We start from the raw sequence: 19,242 nt of genomic DNA on the forward strand, positions 1-19,242 counted from the left end.
GGGTCTCCTCTTTGCAGGGACTGTGGATCGGGCGGTGAGAGGTCTGGAGGTCCAGGTCTTGTCAGTCTCTGGGCTCGGGCTCCGGCGGGAGGCGGCGGCAAAGCAGACGGTGATTCGCTGGATGGTGCTTGCGTTAGCAAGGTGGTCACTCCCTGACCACAGGGGAGATTGGCTTCAGTCCTCTGTGCGGCAGAGCGTCGAAGTTCCCGTCTTCTTCTTAGTTTCAAGTTGATTCCAGGATGTCTAAAGTCTTAGGACACAGCTCCTACCTTTATTCGGATTCTAGGGGCCGGACTACCTGCTAGGTCCCTCCCTATGGGTGGGACCAGGAAGGGGGGTGGTTACACCCCCAATCCTTTGTCCAGCTCGCCCCCGGCCCGGGACTGGTGTGCCCCAGGACCGGTTTGAACTGGCATATGCCCCGAGGCTCCTTGTGAGCCACAGACATGTCTGGTTTCTTTCAAGCCCTACCTGACCAATACACAAAATCCTGTCTGGGGTGGTGCTCGCACCTCCCCTGGCAGGAAACCCTTTGTCCACACCTCCCAAGCTGGAAGGACTCCCAGCAGCGGGAGGGCAGACTTGTGTCTGTGGTGGCAGCATCCATTTTGTGGAGCTGAGGCTATGTCTGATTTTACCCGGGTTTCAGGTACTGTACATGTCGTGTCCCTCTAGAAGGGTGGAATGCTAACCCCGTCGCCAGAATTGGCGAGGGGTTAGTATTCCAATTCGTATGACACCTTACTCGACATGTTTTGATAAAGCCAAACCAAAGATAGCATTTAACCGCGAGGTTCATAATGCACTTAAGAGTATATGGTATGACGATATCTGGAAACAGTAGAAGGAAGTTGTTCCGACCACTGCAGACAGGCTCAGCTCATGCCAGAGCACCATCTCACATGGAACCAAGCACTCTGCCTTCAGGATTGTTAAGGCCTGCCATAGGAGTGACTTATAGGTTACCAGGTGTCCCATTTAAGTTTAGGTATAGGTATACTACACCTAAGTAAGAGGTGATTACACCAACTTACCCCAGCTGAGTGATCAGCCAGTTGTGTCAGATTGTTAGGCCAAGCCTGGGGTGGCATAATACATGCTTCAGCCCCTGGCAGGCCTTGGATACACCAATGCCCTGGGTACCTAGTGTACACTGGTACAGGGGCTTACAGGGTGATCCAACCAATTGGGTACGTACCTAGGGTACATGGAGTCCATTTTACAGAGAGAGCAGATAGCCTGAGAGCCTGAATGGCAGGATCTCAGGCCAACTAAGTCGAAAAACCAGCTAGACACTAGGCAAAAATTTGGGGGTAACCATAGTCAGATATCCACCTTCCTACACAACCCCCCCCCAAACGAAGGGAGATAAGGCTGACCTTGACCAGGTAAGCCTATATTGCCCAAGTGGCCATATAAGGAGGAACCAGCACTGGCATGGTTACCCCCTGTCTCATGGTCCACTAAGCAATCCCTCACCCTAAGGGTATCAGAGGGTCTCCACCATAGGGAATCTCTACCTGTGGTGTGTCTTGGCAAAGTAAAAGGCTGGTGTTGAGATGGAGTACTGAAGTGAGTGTCCTCAAAGTGAGGCCTCAGCTTCCTCCAATCATCCTCCACCATGGATGCCTTTCTTTCTTTAACTGAGTTGCACTGTGCTCTCAGGGTCAGCCTCTGGCTACCTAAAGCTGGAGGCTGGGTCCCTTTTGTGGGCTTACTGGAGGGACAGGTCAGGTTTGGGGCCCTAAGGTCCCATGTTTGCCTGTGCCCAACAGAATCCCCCTGGGGGAGGTCCCTAACTACCTGTAAAGGAGATCCCTCAGGAATGTTTTTACCCATCACCTGACTAGGGCTACTAGCCAGGCAATCCTCATTCTTTTGATGGGGGGGTTCTTGTGGACAGGGGCCCTCTGGGGGTCCACTGGCCTCCCTGACCTCTGCAGCCCTGGGCTGACTGAGGCAGGGTAGAGAGAGGCAGGCTACCTGCACCAGACTGGATCCCACCTTGGAAGGGGCCACTGACATCAGAGGCTCTGCCAGGCCAGGCCTGGCTACCTCTGGGGCAGTTCCTTCACAAGGGGTGAGGTCAGATCCCTGAGGAGGCTGACCTTTTCCTAATGTCTGGGGAGAGGGAGACTTTTCTTCCTCCCCACTACTCTCAGTTTGTGTGGAGTGATCCATTGTTTCAGGCTTCACTACACCTATGTCAGTCTGAGTATAGGCTGAGACCATTACAGCCTTGCCAACCTTTTCAGGGGGGCACTCAGTTTGTGTTTGAGCTGTGACTGTCACAGCTCTGCCAGTCCCTACAGGGAAGTCTGTCTGTGCCTGGGCTGTGGCTACCACTGCCCTTCCAACCTTTTCAGGGAGGAAATCTATTTGGACAGGGGTTGTGAATGGCACAACCCCCCTACCCTTTTGTGAAAGGCCTACCATTTTAGAATGGGTGTCTTGTTCAACTCCAGCCCAAGCTGAGAGTTCTAAGTCATTCCCCAGTAAGCAGTCTACAGGCAAGGTTGGGGACACTGCTACCCTTTTAGGGCCAGTGACCCCTCCCCAGCTGAGACATACCTCTGCCATGGGATGACTGTTCTGTTTGCCATCAATGTTAGTCACCTGGTAGGAGAAACCGGGCAAAAGCTGCTCAGAGGGAACTAGCCAATGGGCCACCATTGTGATGCTAGCCCCAGTGTCTCTGTAGGCCTCAGCTTTTGTACCATTGATGTAGGGCTCCTGTCTGTACCTACCCAAAGTGTTGGGACAGGCAGTGAAGTTGGCAAACCCCATGCCACCATCACAGACAAGAGTGGTTGCTGTAGGGGAATTGGCTAAGCCAGGGTCCCCCTGTGTTCCCCAAGTAAACCCACCCAGATTTCTGGGGGCACTCCCACCACCTGGGGGATTACTGCTGACAGTAATAGGTGGTGTGACAGGAGTAATTGGAGGAACAGTTTTGTTTTTAGCCCTTGGGCAACCGCTGTCAGTTTTCCAATGCCCAGGAGTTTTACACTCATGGCAGTAGGGCTTTTTAGCTGTGGTAGAGGAGGGAGCTTGGGACCCACCACCCTGTGTGGAGTTTTGGGGCCCTGAGGAAGGTTTCTCTTTTTCTTTATCCCCACCCTTCTCTTGAGGCTTGGTGGTATCTTTCTTTTGGTCACCACCCTGGTTTTTAGGCCTGATCCTGGTCCTGACCCATTTATCTGCCCTCTTTCCCAATTCTTGGGGAGAGGTCAAATCTGAGTCTACCAGGTGTTGATGGAGAAGCTGGTTTTGACAATTACTTAAAATCTGCTCTCTCATCATCAAATTGTACAATCCTGTATAATCAGACACCTTACTTCCCAGCAACCAACCCTCCAAAGCCTTAGTGGCACATTCCACATATTCAGACCAGTCCTGAGTCTGTGTCTTCTGGGTGTCTCTGAACATTAACCTGTACTGTTCAGTGGTTAAGCCTAACCCATCAACTAGGACACTCTTCAGGACTCTGTAATTTCTGACATCCTCTTCTCTAACAGTGAGGAGTCTATCTCTGCCTCTCCCCTCAAAGGAGAGCCATAAGATTGCTGCCCACTGGTCTTCAGGAACCTGCTGCACTTTGCAGGCTCTCTCAAGAGCAGTCATCCATTTGTGGATGTCATCCCCACTTTTGTAGGGGGGCACAATCTTGGACAGGTTCCTATTGTCAAAGACCCTATCTTTGTCCCTAGGGACATTGCTGCCACCAGTGGGTATAGACCCACTCTCTCTATGCTGCCTAGCCTTGCTCAGTTTTTCTTCCATCAGGGCTACTTCTAGCTCCTGCTTCCTGATCCTCAGCTGGGCTTCCTGCATTCTGGCCTCATGTTCCCTCCTCTGAGGGGTGGTCAGTCTCCTTCTGGAGTGACCTTGAGAGCCTCTAGAGCCATGGGAAGCATTGGAGTCACCTGAGCGATTCCTTTGCCTTCCAAGCCCTGTGTTAAGTCCACTGGGGAGATCCAATGGGGTGAACCCACTGTCAGTCCCCAATAGCCTTAGTTTAGCTGGGCCAAGTATAACACTTGGCACTGGGCTAGTTCTCCCTTCATCCCCACTCACATCTGTATCCCCATCACTTTCTTCCTCTGTGGTAGGCATCCCATCTAAGGGGTGACTATTGAAAGGGGGTACCTCTGTGGCATCTTCAGAAGGGGGGCCTCCTGTTCCTGACCCTAAGGGGGCTAACTGGGAAGCTTTCCTGAGTTCTCTCTGATTCTCATCATTTTGTAAGAGTTCTCTGAGCTCAGCAGAGGTAGGGTTCTTGGGCTGTTTAAGGCCTCTAAGAGTTGCCAAATGCCTGAGCTCATTCTGGTTAAGGGTAGCAAAGCTGGATGGTGCCCTCTGGGGGTCACTCTCAACAGAGATGGGTACAGTGGACCCCTCTGCCCCGGCCATTGCTCTTAAGTGTGGGTGGATGTGTTGCAATCTACCTACACTTGGGTTTGCCTACTAAACCTATCTAGCAGTTGTAGTCAGGGTGTGCTACTCCCTTTGCTCTACAACAACTAAGTTCAGTAGAACTTATGTATATCTAATCTTGTTTTATATGTACCTACAGGAACCTATGTGATCTTTCAATTGGTAACCAAGAGATTACAATGGTAAAACACAGCAAGCTCAAATCCAACCGCTGCTCACCAATGTGAGAAGTTGGCCTGGTATATGATGCTCACTAGTTAAAGTGATCACCTTGTACCATGCCAAGCAACCCTTATGGTGTGGTTGTAAGTCAACCTTTTCGGACTAGCTGCCCTAGTGGTAGCGTAGGCTAAGCAGTCTTTGAGGCTAAACTCGTGATGCGTGTTAAGCCAGCTGTTTTACCAAATGCAACCCCCTTTTATACCAATGAAAGGACACCACACAGATATATATTCAAAATATATATGTATTTATTTCTCAAAGTAACCCCTAGTCTCTTTATGAGCACAGGAGCACAAATCGTCAAACAAGATTATCACAGAATACACAGAAGTTGCACGTTATATGGATAGGCCCTGGTGGCCACTCAAACCATATACTAAAATAGTGGTATAAGTACCACGAACAGAAAAGGGAAAAGGCCTAAGGCCTCTAGAATCGCTGGGCCTACAAGGAGCTAACGTCAGTTAGTGACCAGGAGGTCCACGGGTGGCGTGTGCAGAGCAAATAGTCACACGCGTGCTCCCATAGGTTTCAATGGGTGCGTAAAAAGTACAAAGTTACTGCAAAGGAGATCTTCCGGGTTGACTAGGAACTTAAGATTTGGAACACAGGCACTAGAGATGTATTACTACACATGGGCACCGGAGTACCAGCTTTACCTCACCCACAGGAAGCGGGTGCATAGGCCTCAAAGTGCGTCGGGTTTCTTCTATCTGTTCCGTTGAGCCTGGGACAAAGATGCTGCAGGCGGTCGGTCCGGTAGAGATGCGGTGGATCCAAGGGTGGATCGGAGAGGTTGAAGACCTGTAAGCAGAGGGGACAGTGTTCACAGTCACTAGCCAGTGACCAGCGTGGCACCAGGTGGGTACCAGGCGATGTCGGGTGCAAACAGGTGATGAGGGGTAGCTTGTCTCCGCAGCCACGTGGTCCCTGAAGGTCGACGACGTCCAGGAGTCGGCTCACGAGCTGTCCCACGCAGGCTCTCGCTGTCGGCGGTGTCGGCGACTTGATCGAAGCAAACAAGCCTTGGCAAAAGCAATTGAAGGAGGATTCGGAAATCAGCTGTTGGTTCTGACCAGCAAGGTCAGAGGGATCGCTCCTTTGGAGGGGAGCAAGGGCCAGTCTGGAGCAACCAGACCAGCGGTGTTTGTCGTAGATTTCGTCGCCAAGATGGCCACTAGCCAGCGGGCCAGCAACCGGTTAGGCGCGTCGAGTGGCAAAATGCAGAAGGGCCCCACGCAGATCGTGGAGATGCTGGAGGGCTCACCTTTGGTGCAGATGCTGCTCGAGGGTTGGGCTTCTCAGGACCCAAAGCACAACTTGGAGGGAGCCTCGGTTGTTGCACTGGTCAGCTTGTCGTAGTCGTTTCAAGATGGCTGGCTCCACGTGTCTCGGTGCCTCCACGGGTCTCCTCTTTGCAGGGACTGTGGATCGGGCGGTGAGAGGTCTGGAGGTTCAGGTCTTGTCAGTCTCTGGGCTCGGGCTCCGGCGGGAGGCGGCGGCAAAGCAGACGGTGATTCGCTGGATGGTGCTTGCGTTAGCAAGGTGGTCACTCCCTGACCACAGGGGAGATTGGCTTCAGTCCTCTGTGCGGCAGAGCGTCGAAGTTCCCGTCTTCTTCTTAGTTTCAAGTTGATTCCAGGATGTCTAAAGTCTTAGGACACAGCTCCTACCTTTATTCGGATTCTAGGGGCCGGACTACCTGCTAGGTCCCTCCCTATGGGTGGGACCAGGAAGGGGGGTGGTTACACCCCCAATCCTTTGTCCAGCTCGCCCCAGGCCCGGGACTGGTGTGCCCCAGGACCGGTTTGAACTGGCATATGCCCCGAGGCTCCTTGTGAGCCACAGGCATGTCTGGTTTCTTTCAAGCCCTACCTGACCAATACACAAAATCCTGTCTGGGGTGGTGCTCGCACCTCCCCTGGCAGGAAACCCTTTGTCCACACCTCCCAAGCTGGAAGGACTCCCAGCAGCGGGAGGGCAGACTTGTGTCTGTGGTGGCAGCATCCATTTTGTGGAGCTGAGGCTATGTCTGATTTTACCCGGGTTTCAGGTACTGTACATGTCGTGTCCCTCTAGAAGGGTGGAATGCTAACCCCGTCGCCAGAATTGGCGAGGGGTTAGTATTCCAATTCGTATGACACCTTACTCGACATGTTTTGATAAAGCCAAACCAAAGATAGCATTTAACCGCGAGGTTCATAATGCACTTAAGAGTATATGGTATGACGATATCTGGAAACAGTAGAAGGAAGTTGTTCCGACCACTGCAGACAGGCTCAGCTCATGCCAGAGCACCATCTCACATGGAACCAAGCACTCTGCCTTCAGGATTGTTAAGGCCTGCCATAGGAGTGACTTATAGGTTACCAGGTGTCCCATTTAAGTTTAGGTATAGGTATACTACACCTAAGTAAGAGGTGATTACACCAACTTACCCCAGCTGAGTGATCAGCCAGTTGTGTCAGATTGTTAGGCCAAGCCTGGGGTGGCATAATACATGCTTCAGCCCCTGGCAGGCCTTGGATACACCAATGCCCTGGGTACCTAGTGTACACTGGTACAGGGGCTGACAGGGTGATCCAACCAATTGGGTACGTACCTAGGGTACATGGAGTCCATTTTACAGAGAGAGCAGATAGCCTGAGAGCCTGAATGGCAGGATCTCAGGCCAACTAAGTCGAAAAACCAGCTAGACACTAGGCAAAAATTTGGGGGTAACCATAGTCAGATATCCACCTTCCTACATCCCTGCATTGTGGCGTGCATACATTTGCATGGATGTGTAGATCCTTGTTCTGAGCTTGCGTGCCGAGGGGGTAGTAAGTATGTGTTCCCGAGCTAGCAATACTGGGGGGTGGGGCAGGGGAACGTACTTTGTCGTTGGCGGCAAGTGGCTCGTATTTGGTGGTATGACAGGATATCCGAAAAATTAGGGGGGGGGGTGTCAGTGGGCGCCGGCGGTCCTTTAAACCTGTCTTCCTGATATAGACCTGCGTAGCTGGTGATACCTAGTCGTCGTGCTCTGTCAATTGCGCCTTTGTCATCTAGTGGAGGCATTTGTGGATTTTTAGCTAAGGATATGGAGGGGGCATTTAGTGTTTTCATGTGGGCGCTCTCTCGCAGACTGTTCCAGGCCCATCGCAGTGTTTCTGTGATGTCAATAGTATGACGAGGGCGCTTGTACGCCGGTACAGAGCTACGTTTAGAGGTGTGGGTGCTACTATGTCTCATTTGACTGCCACGTGGGGCTGAAAAGGAATCGGATGTGTCCAATAATAAAGGAATTGTAAGATGTGCGCAGTAAGCGTAAAGAGGGAAATCCAGCGCGCCCAGGCCTCCCTGAGCTTGTGGAAGCGTGAGCGTCTCCAAGGAAATCCTGGCTTGTCCTCCGGCCCAAACTAGAGAAATCATCAGCGAGCGCATAGTACTGAAGAATGCCTGGGTGAGTATGAGGGGTAGGTTCACAAATATATTTTTTTAAAACTCTGTTTATTAAATTTGAATTATAAGCAACAGCGCTACCATGCAAGGTAGATCACACATTTACCAACTCAAAACAAATCATAACAAACAAAATCAAAAAATAGGTTGACAACATAAGTCAATTATGATTGTTCTGTCACCTTAGGGATTATATATACATAGCTGATTCTTGAATTTCGACATACACTCACTGCGCCAGAATATTTGTCTTTATCTCTACTAACCCACTTCGTTCTGCAAGTCCGCTAATGCTTTCTGGTGCAGATATTGCCTCAGTGGCTCCCATATGTCTTTGGGCTTTGATGAGGTTGGCAATTCCTCTGCATATAGTTCCAGATTATCTTTGCAGTAGACCAGATCCGTGATCCAGTGTTTGACCTTAGGTGATCGCTTCCCCTCCCACGTTATGGCAACTCTGCGTTTGGCCATCAGCAGCGCTATACGTATAAATTTGCCTATGACCCCTTTTACATGAGGAACACAACATAGTAAACATATCAAAGGCGTGCACTGTGTCTCCGACCCCTACATTTCTGTTATATCCCGAAACACATCTCTCCAATTGAAGGACTGGGTTATTCTAAGACCCAGCGGTGCCAGGGGACAACACCTGAAACCTTCGTGGGTTACCTGTTCTGGCGTACAAAACACAGAGACACGGGACACTTCCAGCGACGTCAGAGATCAGAGTTTATTTACTGCAGGGATACAGAGATCACAAGAAGTACACAACGTGTAGGTTCTCGGAGACTGCTTCAAATTGCAAAAGTGGATCGCTCCTTTTATACACGTTTTTGCCATTGCACAGTATGGCGAACAAAGGTTACGACTCAGTTCCCACAATAAACTTCAAAAGAGTCGTGTTCATGTTTCAGGAGGCCGGAACATAATTACAACAGCATTGCCGGTTCCCAACTGTAAAAACATATCTACCCCGCAATAAAACACATTCCATTCTGACCGTAAACACATTAGGAGAGAGGACAAGAACAGATGCAAAGAAAGGACAAGGATGCACAACAGGTTAAAGAAGAGTGTCGGGAGTAATAAAGGAAACTTGATGACAGGATCAAAGACCTCGTGTCCAATGCATGCATGACTGAAACAATAGGCTAGCATGGCAAGATGAGTCCCGAGCGGGGCCATCTGCCTTCGCCGTGTCATTTCCCTTATCGTAAAAGTCACCCTCAAAGAAACACGTGTCCCTCATGTAAGCTTGGGAGTCCCAGGGTCACGAAGCGGGCAACGTCCGTTCGCTGGCTACTTGAGGGCAAGAAACAAAATGGATGTCGTATCTAAAATGGAACCCGAGGGTTCGGATGAACAAACCCAAAAATGAGACGAACCATACATGGTTGCGTAGCAAAACTGCGTACACCCACTATACTCGTCATTTGCGGTTCGTAGACACCAAACTCATCCATATTCGTCACCACTCAAAAAGTGTCGTTCCGTCTCACACGGAACCTCAGACGCTCCTTTTGCCCTCAGGTAGGCAAGCACTAGTCAAGATCGGAATCGATTTCAATATTCATCAGATCGTTCACCTGCTGCTGGAACATCATTCTACTCATCAATGTCTCCTTGGTAACAGATGGCCGTCTTATACACGTTGTAGCACAAAGGCCACATAAGGCAGGACCACACTGTACACAAAGACAACACGTGAATAGAAACGTTACAACAACCCCTACGATCATCAGAATTTTCCATCCCCAAGTGGATATCAAACCCCAAAACCATCCTAGAAGTGTCCAATTACCTTCGTCCACGTGTATGGACTCGGAAATCTTGTGCAACTTTGAGATGGCTTGGTAGACAGTTGGAGCATTGTCAGGAATGAAAATGCAACAGCTCGAATGGATAACTTTACACACACCACCTCTATCTGCGAGAACGACGTCTAGAACCATCCGGTTCTGCAACGTCATGAGTCTATCCGCCTTAAGTTCAGCTGTTAAGTTACCAAGGGCACTCGCGGTAATATTAGCAGTCGACTCGACTACACGGGTCAACTGTCTTAGGTTCCTACTATTAACCATAGGTCCCCAAAACGGCAGGAAACCCTTAAAGAAATCTCCTGCTTCTTGACCGGCAAAATCCTCTTTGCTAATAACGCCTCTCACAACTCTAGTCTTGTGATAGTCTGAGGCAACTGTAAAAGTCGGTGGTAAAAGATTCGCAATATAACAGGTACCCGAAAAATCACGGGGTAGCCATGTATATGCACGTTCATAACATATGAAATAAGTGCCCTTAGCAGTCAGGAAAACAGGGGAAGAGAGCATCGGTAGGACATACGTGTCAGTACAAGCACTGTTCCCAAGTTGTGCTCTCGGATTTCGACCCAAACCTTTCAAGCAGAAATTACCGAGGTGTGGTACAATCCATATTGGGGACGAGCTCTTAAGCTGTCTATCACCCACTGAAACACTATACTCAGCCTCACTCAGATCCTTATAGGCTTGCACCTCTTCATCTGGGATAAGCGATACATCAAAAACATCTCTATCTAAATCCGCTATCGCTATCGCCAAAGGCTTGTGGTACGGACCAGGACCAAAATGAACAGAGCGTGGCTCTCGAATGGGGTAGGAATCTAGTGCGCTACGAAACATAGTTTGGAATGCTCGAGCGGAACCCTGAGAGCTGTAAGGAAGGACCAAATACGGAATACCCCTATCCATGGTATGTGGCATTAACCCACACACCCAACAGTTGGTAGTATTCATCACCAACTGATGCTGATGTAGGAGTTGAACGAAGGAGTTATTCATAAATTCCGCACGTCTAACCTGTTCGTGTTGAGGCAAAGGATGAAAAGAATGTGGGGAAACAGTGGTGATGGAGCTTAGGTTAGGAGAAAAGGTAGGTGAAACAGAAGGCAATAACAACTGTATTCCAAAATACACTCCGCCCACCAATAGCATAGATACAGTCAGAAACAGTAGGAATACCTGAAACCGAAAACATTTTGTTCGTACAACCCTATATAACTCTGATCTCTGCGCCGACATCCTTTCTACTTCCAACAGCTTAGAGAATGCCATCCTCTACAAACCGTCCGTGACGTACTTGACGCACTTCGTTCTGAGTAGCGATTATCAATCCCCAGGAGTTCCCAGGAATCGACAAAAGTAACCGACCTAGCGTCAGAAACCTGCTAAACAGAAAGGAGTACCCGCACGGCCCTACGGTAACCCGGATGGTAGGTTTTCCTCAAAACGTTCAGTTTTAATACAAATCTCTTTAGCAGTGAAAAACACATAAAAACTCAAAAAGAAAGGATGTAATTGTCCATAATGCTCATCGCACCGAAAAAGGAGGAAAAAAAACAAAAACAAATATACGACTTAATTTTTATTAGTCCTTGAACGAAGAAAGAATCAACTTCTTCCAGGTCGAGTTTGCTCTGTAAACAATTGTTCAGCTGGCGCAACAGTGTTCGATAAAGTGCACAACGAGTCGGACCTTGGGTTCTCTGCTACTGATGACTCCACAAGTGGGTTTGGCAGCGACAAATCATCTCCTACAGGTTGAGCGTCACTAAACGGCACAAAGTTTAAAGGAGTCTCAGTTTCCGTTGCCGCAATCCCAGTTCTCACCCAACCGTCTGTTGGTGAGGGGATCGGTACCTTTTTTGTGTGGCCGGCGTGGACCCAGTTCTTCCGGCCCTCCAATCGAACCGCAGTCCTCGTTGTCAACAAGACTTGAAAAGGTCCTACGAATCTTGGCTCCAAGTTACGTTTCCGACCAAAATTTCGGGTAACGACCCAATCGCCTGGCCGGAGCTGATGTCCAGGACCCTCTGTCTGCGCCGGTAGAGCTTCAAAGACCTGTTGATGAATCAACCGTAGTTTAGTGGTCAAATCATGAAGGTAATCAATTAGCATTGGATACTCAAGACTATCAAAGGCCTTAGGTCTCGGGACTCCACAAATGTTCGCAGGGCGGCCGAACACAATCTCATATGGGCTAAGCCCTACTCGAGAGTGTACAGTCGCCCTGGTTGATAGGAGAGCCAGAGGCAAGGCATCAGGCCATGATAGACCAGTGGAAGCTTGTATTTTTGCAAGTTTCAGTTTCAGGGTACCATTGTACCCTTCAACCAAACCCGCTGTCAGAGGATGATTAGTGCTATGGAATTTTTGACGGATTCCAAGGCCCTTACACACACTCTGCATCACACTTCCTACAAACTCACTTCCATTATCCGACCACACGATCCGTGGCATTCCATACCTAGGAAAGTATTCCTTCAGCAGGATTTTCGGTGTGGACAGGGCAGTGTTATCCTTCAGAGGATAGGCCTCAATCCATCTAGAGAACGCGCAAACCACAACCAAAACATACTTCAGGTTATTGCATCTCTCCATATGGATAAAGTCCAGTTGGATCACCTCAAAGGGACAAACAGGGCGAGCAAAATGACCAGGTGGAGTGGGGGTGCCCTTGCCAGGATTGTGCATCAAACACACCATGCAATTCTTAACCACTCTCTCAGCACACTTAGTAATACCCTCATTCTTCCATACAGGGGACAAGAACTTACATATCCCTTTTGCACTAATATGTGACAACCCATGAGCCATCGTCACAACAGCTAATACGTACGCATCTGGTAACATCCACCTTTGACGTTCCGTCAAGTCAACCCAACATCCATGCATATCCAACCTTCCCGTACTTTCTTTCCACTTGATCTTTTCAGCTTCAGTTGCCTCCTTCTGAATTGCTTTCACACTCTCAACAGTGTTTTCACACATACCAGTTTCCGTCGGCCATCTCACTGAACTTGTCACATACATTCGAGTTGTAAGATTCTTAGCCGTTTCCTTAGCAATCTCATCCGCAAATGCATTACCACGACCAACATCATCCGTCACTTTCCGATGTGCGCTACATTTAACAATCGCCACTTGTTTAGGCAAGGTAAGTGCATCCAAAAGATCATTCACGAGCTGCCCGTGTTGGATCTTCGTCCAATGCGATGTCATAAATCCTCTTTCTCTCCAAAGTCTTCCAAAACTATGCGCAACGCCGAATGCGTACTGACTGTCAGTAAACACATTCACTCGCTTTCCTTTAGACAAGACACATGCCCTTGTCAATGCAATCAACTCTGCCGCTTGTGCTGAATTCTGATTCAATCTCGCACTTTCCACAACCGTGCTCAACGTCACTACAGCATACGCAGTCGTCACTTCGCCATTCGGCAATTTGAAGCAAGAACCATCAACATACAAAGTACCATCAGGATCTGCCAAAGGAGTGTTTTTCAGGTCCACACGACCCTTTGTTTCTTCCTCAGTTCGTAAATAACAATCATGTGGTGGTACATCATCTGATTCTGTATTACTCGGCAATAATGTCGCCGGATTCAGTACATTACAACGCTTGATCTGTATATGACTTGCCAAAAGGGTCAGCTCGTACCCAGACAACCTTGCACTCGTCAGATGTTGAGTTTTTGTATGATTCAGAAGAGTATCAACTGCATGCGGAACCATCACTATGAGCATATTATCCATGACAAGGCCTGCGGATTGTCGAATAGACGCCGCAGCTGCCGCCGTCGCCTTCAAGCAACTCGGCAACGCTCTAGCTACCGGGTCTAAAGTCGAGGAAAAATATGCACATGGGCGCTGCTTGTCACCAAATTGTTGCGTTAAAACACTCAACGCACAACCTTCCCTCTCGTGGACGTATAGTGTAAATGGCTTGCTGTAATCAGGGTACCTAACACAGGAGCCGAACACAACGCATCACGAAGTTCAGAAAAACTTTTCTGACATTCCTCCGTCCATGGCAAAGGAGTCGAAACATCCTTGCACGTAAGAGCTATCAATGGCTTCGCTAACAGTGAAAAATTTGGGATCCACTGTCTACAGTATGACGTGATACCTAAAAAGGCACGCACGTCTCTCTGAGTCGTCGGCACAGTCATTCGGGCAATTGCTGCGATTCTTTCAGGGGTCAAATTCCTTCCCGCCTTTGACAATAAGTGACCTAGATAGGTAACTTCCTGACAACAATATTGCAATTTAGAAGGTGACACCTTGTGGTGTAAGTCGCATAGATGCTGCAACAGTGCCACAGTAGCAGTCTTGCAAATTTGTTCAGTGTCTGCAGCTACCAACAGATCGTCAACGTACTGAATCAAGGCCGCACCAGCTGGCAGCACGAATGCATCAAGTTGGCTCTTGAGAGCTTGACTGTAGATCGATGGGCTCTCACAGTAGCCTTGAGGTGCGCGTTTGAACCGGAAGCTACGACCACCTAATGAAAAACCAAACAAATCTCGACTTTCCTCAGCAATTGGAATGCTAAAGAACGCATTCTTCAGATCAATTACCGAGAACCATGATGCAGAGGCTGGAATCAGAGTCAGTAAAGCTGTAATGTCGGGCACCACAGGGAACTGCGGGACAACAATTTTATTTACCTCCCGTAAGTCAATAACTAGACGGTATACAGGGGGCTTAGAGGGATCAGTTCGCTTCAGAATAGGCAACACAGGACTATTACACACGTTACCTCGTGTCTCCTCAATAACATCTTTATCGATCAAATCATAGATGATCGCTAATAGTGCCCGTTCACCATCAAGGGAGATACGATACTGGGGTATGCGCGGTAATCGCGCATCAACTTTCAATTGAACAACATAAGGTGGTATTTCCAGCAGGCCCACATCATTGGGACCTGTCACCCACAAAGAAGCCGGAAGAGAACTCAATTCCGGTGGGAGCTTGTCGATCGATAGATACATAGGGGAAATCACTCTCTGACCCAATGTAAGCTCTACTCCCGTAGGAGAGCAGTACAAAGTCGCATGTAATCTTTTCAACAAATCCAAGCCCAAAAGATTCTCACCACAACCAGTAGTCAAAATCAAAGGAGCTTCTAACTCATGAGACCCAATCGTAAGGGGCAAGGGGCTAGAAATCGGATTGCTAACGGGGGCGCCAGAGAATCCAACGGAAACATTCGTTAAGCCAGACAAAGGCGCGCCAGGGAGTTTCGAATGCATGATGGAACTTTTTGCTGCACCAGTGTCCAACAGAAAAGGCTCAACGACGCCCAATGTGGCAACTGCGACATAAGGCCCTCTCTGATCCACCGGAACTGACACTTCTCCCTTCCTTTGTCTATGGCCGTCCTAGTAGATACCGTCCGTATCAACATCACGCTCGACATAATAGTCGTCCACATGATACTGTGCAGATCTACCAGACGAGAGATCGCATCGATCGAAACAATTCTGCGAGTCTGACGAAGTCGCAAGACGCTCAGCCTGAGTCTGAGTAACACCGCGACCTCTACCACGTGAAGCTTGTTGAGGACCATTACGACCTCCTCGAGCCGACACACCATTGTTCCTATCACGTAGAACTGGGCAATTAAACTTCAAATGGCCCTCCCCTCGACAATATGCACATTGATTATACCCCAACACAAAGCGAGGTGCGGGAGAGTCATTGCGCACCTGTGATCTGGGAAACTGCGATTGTGAGCGATTTGGCTGTTGCGAGTCATTAAAATTTGAGCGCGGAGGATACGCTTGCTGCAATAAGACCTTAGTTTTAAGATCCTTCGTTTTCTTATCTGCACGTTCACTTTCTTCCTTTTCTCTATTTTCATAATATTGGGCCGTAGCCAATATTTGAGCAGTGGTAGAAACAGCCCACGAACTCTCAGAATTCTTCAGCTTGTTGCTGAGTTCGGGCAACAAGTTCGATACAAATTTATCAACAAACAACCGCTGACCACCCTCTGAACTCATGTCCTGACCACTATGATCAACAAATGCTTCCTCAAATCTCGTAAAGAAATCGGAAACACTCTCATCCCTCTTTTGCTTACACGCGGACAATTTGTCCCAATTGACGCGCATCGCTGGCATAAGCGTTTTCATAAGAGTAATTATCCTCTGGGGCAAATCCACAATAAGCTGTTCAGGTTTAGCCCCACCAACTTGCTGGGCGTCTGCCGCCGTAAGGGCAACCCAGTCACCGCCTAACTCAGCCGCGTGATTCTCGTGACGAATTTTCGCCCAAATCGGCTGAGGCACTACATTGCCAAACAACATGTCGATGTCAGCAAGATTCATAACAGTAGCATCCACTAGTTGGGACAACTCCTTATAATAACCTGCAGGATTTTTACGAGGATCGGGCAAAGTTTGCTTCACCTGCAAAACTTCCGATCGCTTCCAAGGGAGGTGTATCCACACTCTCTGAAACCGTCCTGGGACAGCAGGATTAGCATTAGGATCACCTGGCATCCACACTGGGGGAACTTCTCGCATAGGATATTGACCAGGTTTTGCCATCCACTCTTCGGTCTCGTCTTTGAACAACGCTCTAGGTTGCACTGTACATCGAAAGGATAACAGACGTTCTAGAGCAGCTCGAACCTTATCACCTACAATCACACCAGTTGTAAATTGATGCTGGAGCTCAGAAACCTCAGACGGTACATTGTCGACCACATCGTCGACCACATCATGATCCCATTCTTCCCTCAACGATTTACACATTTCCTCAAACACAAATCGTTGCGTGGGCGCATTAAACTGGGAAAATGTTTCAAACACTATACGCGAAGTGTACTTAACAGGATTACGAATCCATTTACGTGCCATTTTTATCAAGGATTCACGTTCCCTACCATCAGGAAGCTGGCTACGCCTCTGAGCAACATCAGAAAGAGTCGATCCAAGTATTGGCCCAAAAAGCGGAGAATAAAGAGTAGCAACAGCATTCAGGAGACGGCTACGAACAGAAGGAGAAGAAGGAGCAACAACAGTAGGAGTGGAAACAGTAGAGGTGGACGCGGCACCAGAAGTAGCGGGAATGACAGGCTGAGGAGGGGCTGGGAAAAACGCCGTAGGAAGAGAAGCCGGTAAAGGAGGATGGACAATTTGCGGCACAAGGGGATTCGGGAGAGCGGGAGGAACGACGGGCTGACCAGCAGCCGCCAAAACAGCAGGTTGAGGAATAGGAAGAATCATAGGACCCACAGTATCTGGAGCATAGGGGGGTGGTGATTTCAACAAATAAGATAGGAGCGAATCTTCTATCACTTCTTCTCCCGTCTTATCGGCAGTAGACGGTAACACCGGGTAACACTTATCCACCGCCATATGATGAAGTCGAGCACTAACTTCCTGCTCTTTCTCATCTTTGTCTCGCTGATACTGTTCAGCATTTCGCATCACCGTAATGACACCTTCTCTCTTATTTTTCTTACTCTGTTTGATTTCTTTCTGCTTGGCCTCTTTACGCCATAACCGGAAGGAATCAAACATGGCTGGCCTAGCCTTCTTTTTAAACAGTTTAGCTTCCAAATTATCTAAAATGGCAGTTTCGAAACTACCATGTGATGGCCAACTAAGAACACCTATTACAAAACGGTTAAATGCCGGAGGGTCAAAGGGAACATTTTTGAGACCACACAGGATTAGATCCCCAAATGAAGTATGAAAGACACTAAGAACCCTGGGGTCTAGAAGTACCAAAAGGAAGATGAAAAGGTGATGTGTGAAAAAGAAACAAAAGCCCAATTCACCTAGTGAGAGGGCACTCCCTTTAGGAACGTGATCCCTCACTCACCCTAGGTGACATGCTTCATCATATGGGATTCTCCTCCCAGAGAAAAATCCTAGTTTCTCTGGGGGCTACAACCCCCTCTATGAGAGGGAGGAGCTCAGGGATGTTTTGATTTTGCACTAAATGGTGGACTAAATCCACATATGAAGAGCTGGGTGTGAGTGGGGGGTGCAGTGCTAATGAAATAATAGTGCAATAAGAGTGTATTAAAACTAGTCACGGGACGGCAAGGAGGAATCTCTTAAGACCACCGTACCGATGCTAGATTAAAAATGTGAGAACCATTAGTTCAATATAACCAATGGTACAATGCATAAGACAATGGTCGACATGTTTCAGCCTGGGCGCCTAATTAGGCTCGGCTTTCATCAGGACCTAGTTAGCTACTGCAAAAAGGAAAGAATTGTATAAGAACTACGCAACAAAGGATACCGTGAACACCCCGAAGTTGCTTGTCGGGTGTACGTCTCCTTTATAATGCAAACATCACCTAGACAAAAGAGAATCAGTGTAAGACAAGTTGGTCACAAATGCTAAGTAATGAAAATATATGAATGTGGTAACTTAAAGCATTGGCCACTCACCCGTGAAAACTGGGCGGAAAATTGACCTCCACCTGGCAACCGCTCAGGAAGGAACACCGCTCTGAAAGAAGATGTAAGACTACTGAAGAATGGGGTGCTTACATATCATGAGCGAGTGTGATAAACATGTGAGCTGATCATCTAACAACGAGGGAGACTGACAAAATCAAAGAATGCACGATGTGCTAATAAATACAAAAAATTCAAAAAATAATTTTTAAAAAAATTCAAAAAATTGGTTCACCAAAAGGATAGAACCGTGACAAGACCACCACATGTCCTGTTAGATTGGGTATGGTGAGTCTAAACAAAGAGCAGGGAGGCTCGAAGTAACTGTGCTTCGTTTACAGCAATGCCATGACAATTGACCAGACATGCCAATAGAGGATTGTGGGGTTACCGCCTTCGTGAAAACATAATTTGAACTAGAAGAGAAGGACGGTGTGCGCATAGCATTAGAGATTGTAAAAAGAGCCTACCTCTCCGTCGAGGAACCGGGCCGGAATGAGCCTGCAGCCGGAGGTCCCGTGGGGCTCGACGGAGTAAGGTTAAAAAGAAATGAGTCATCAAATATGGGCCAATCAGGGGACCCGTTTCTTAAACAACGAATGGGGAGAACCAATTGATGGTGCTCTACCGCCCGTGTGCCAGTAACCATGGAAACCGGTAAGCAGCTGACGGTCGGAATCAAGCTGTCAGAAAAATGTGGGAATGCGCGCCACAAGTAATTAAGGAAATAGGTGACAGCGCTCATTAACAGTGTGTGTGAGTTAAGCAGGGAAGTAAGGGAAACTAAAGGCGTAATACTGCCTCAATAGCGCATAATGTTCGCAAAGGTCAAAATTAAAATGTGCTCATGCTGAAGATTCATAAGCGGAGACGAGCTAGTTGAAACGACA

The sequence above is a fragment of the Triturus cristatus genome, chromosome 7 (genome assembly GCF_964204655.1).
Source record: "Triturus cristatus chromosome 7, aTriCri1.1, whole genome shotgun sequence".
Classification (NCBI taxonomy): Eukaryota; Metazoa; Chordata; class Amphibia; order Caudata; family Salamandridae; genus Triturus; species Triturus cristatus.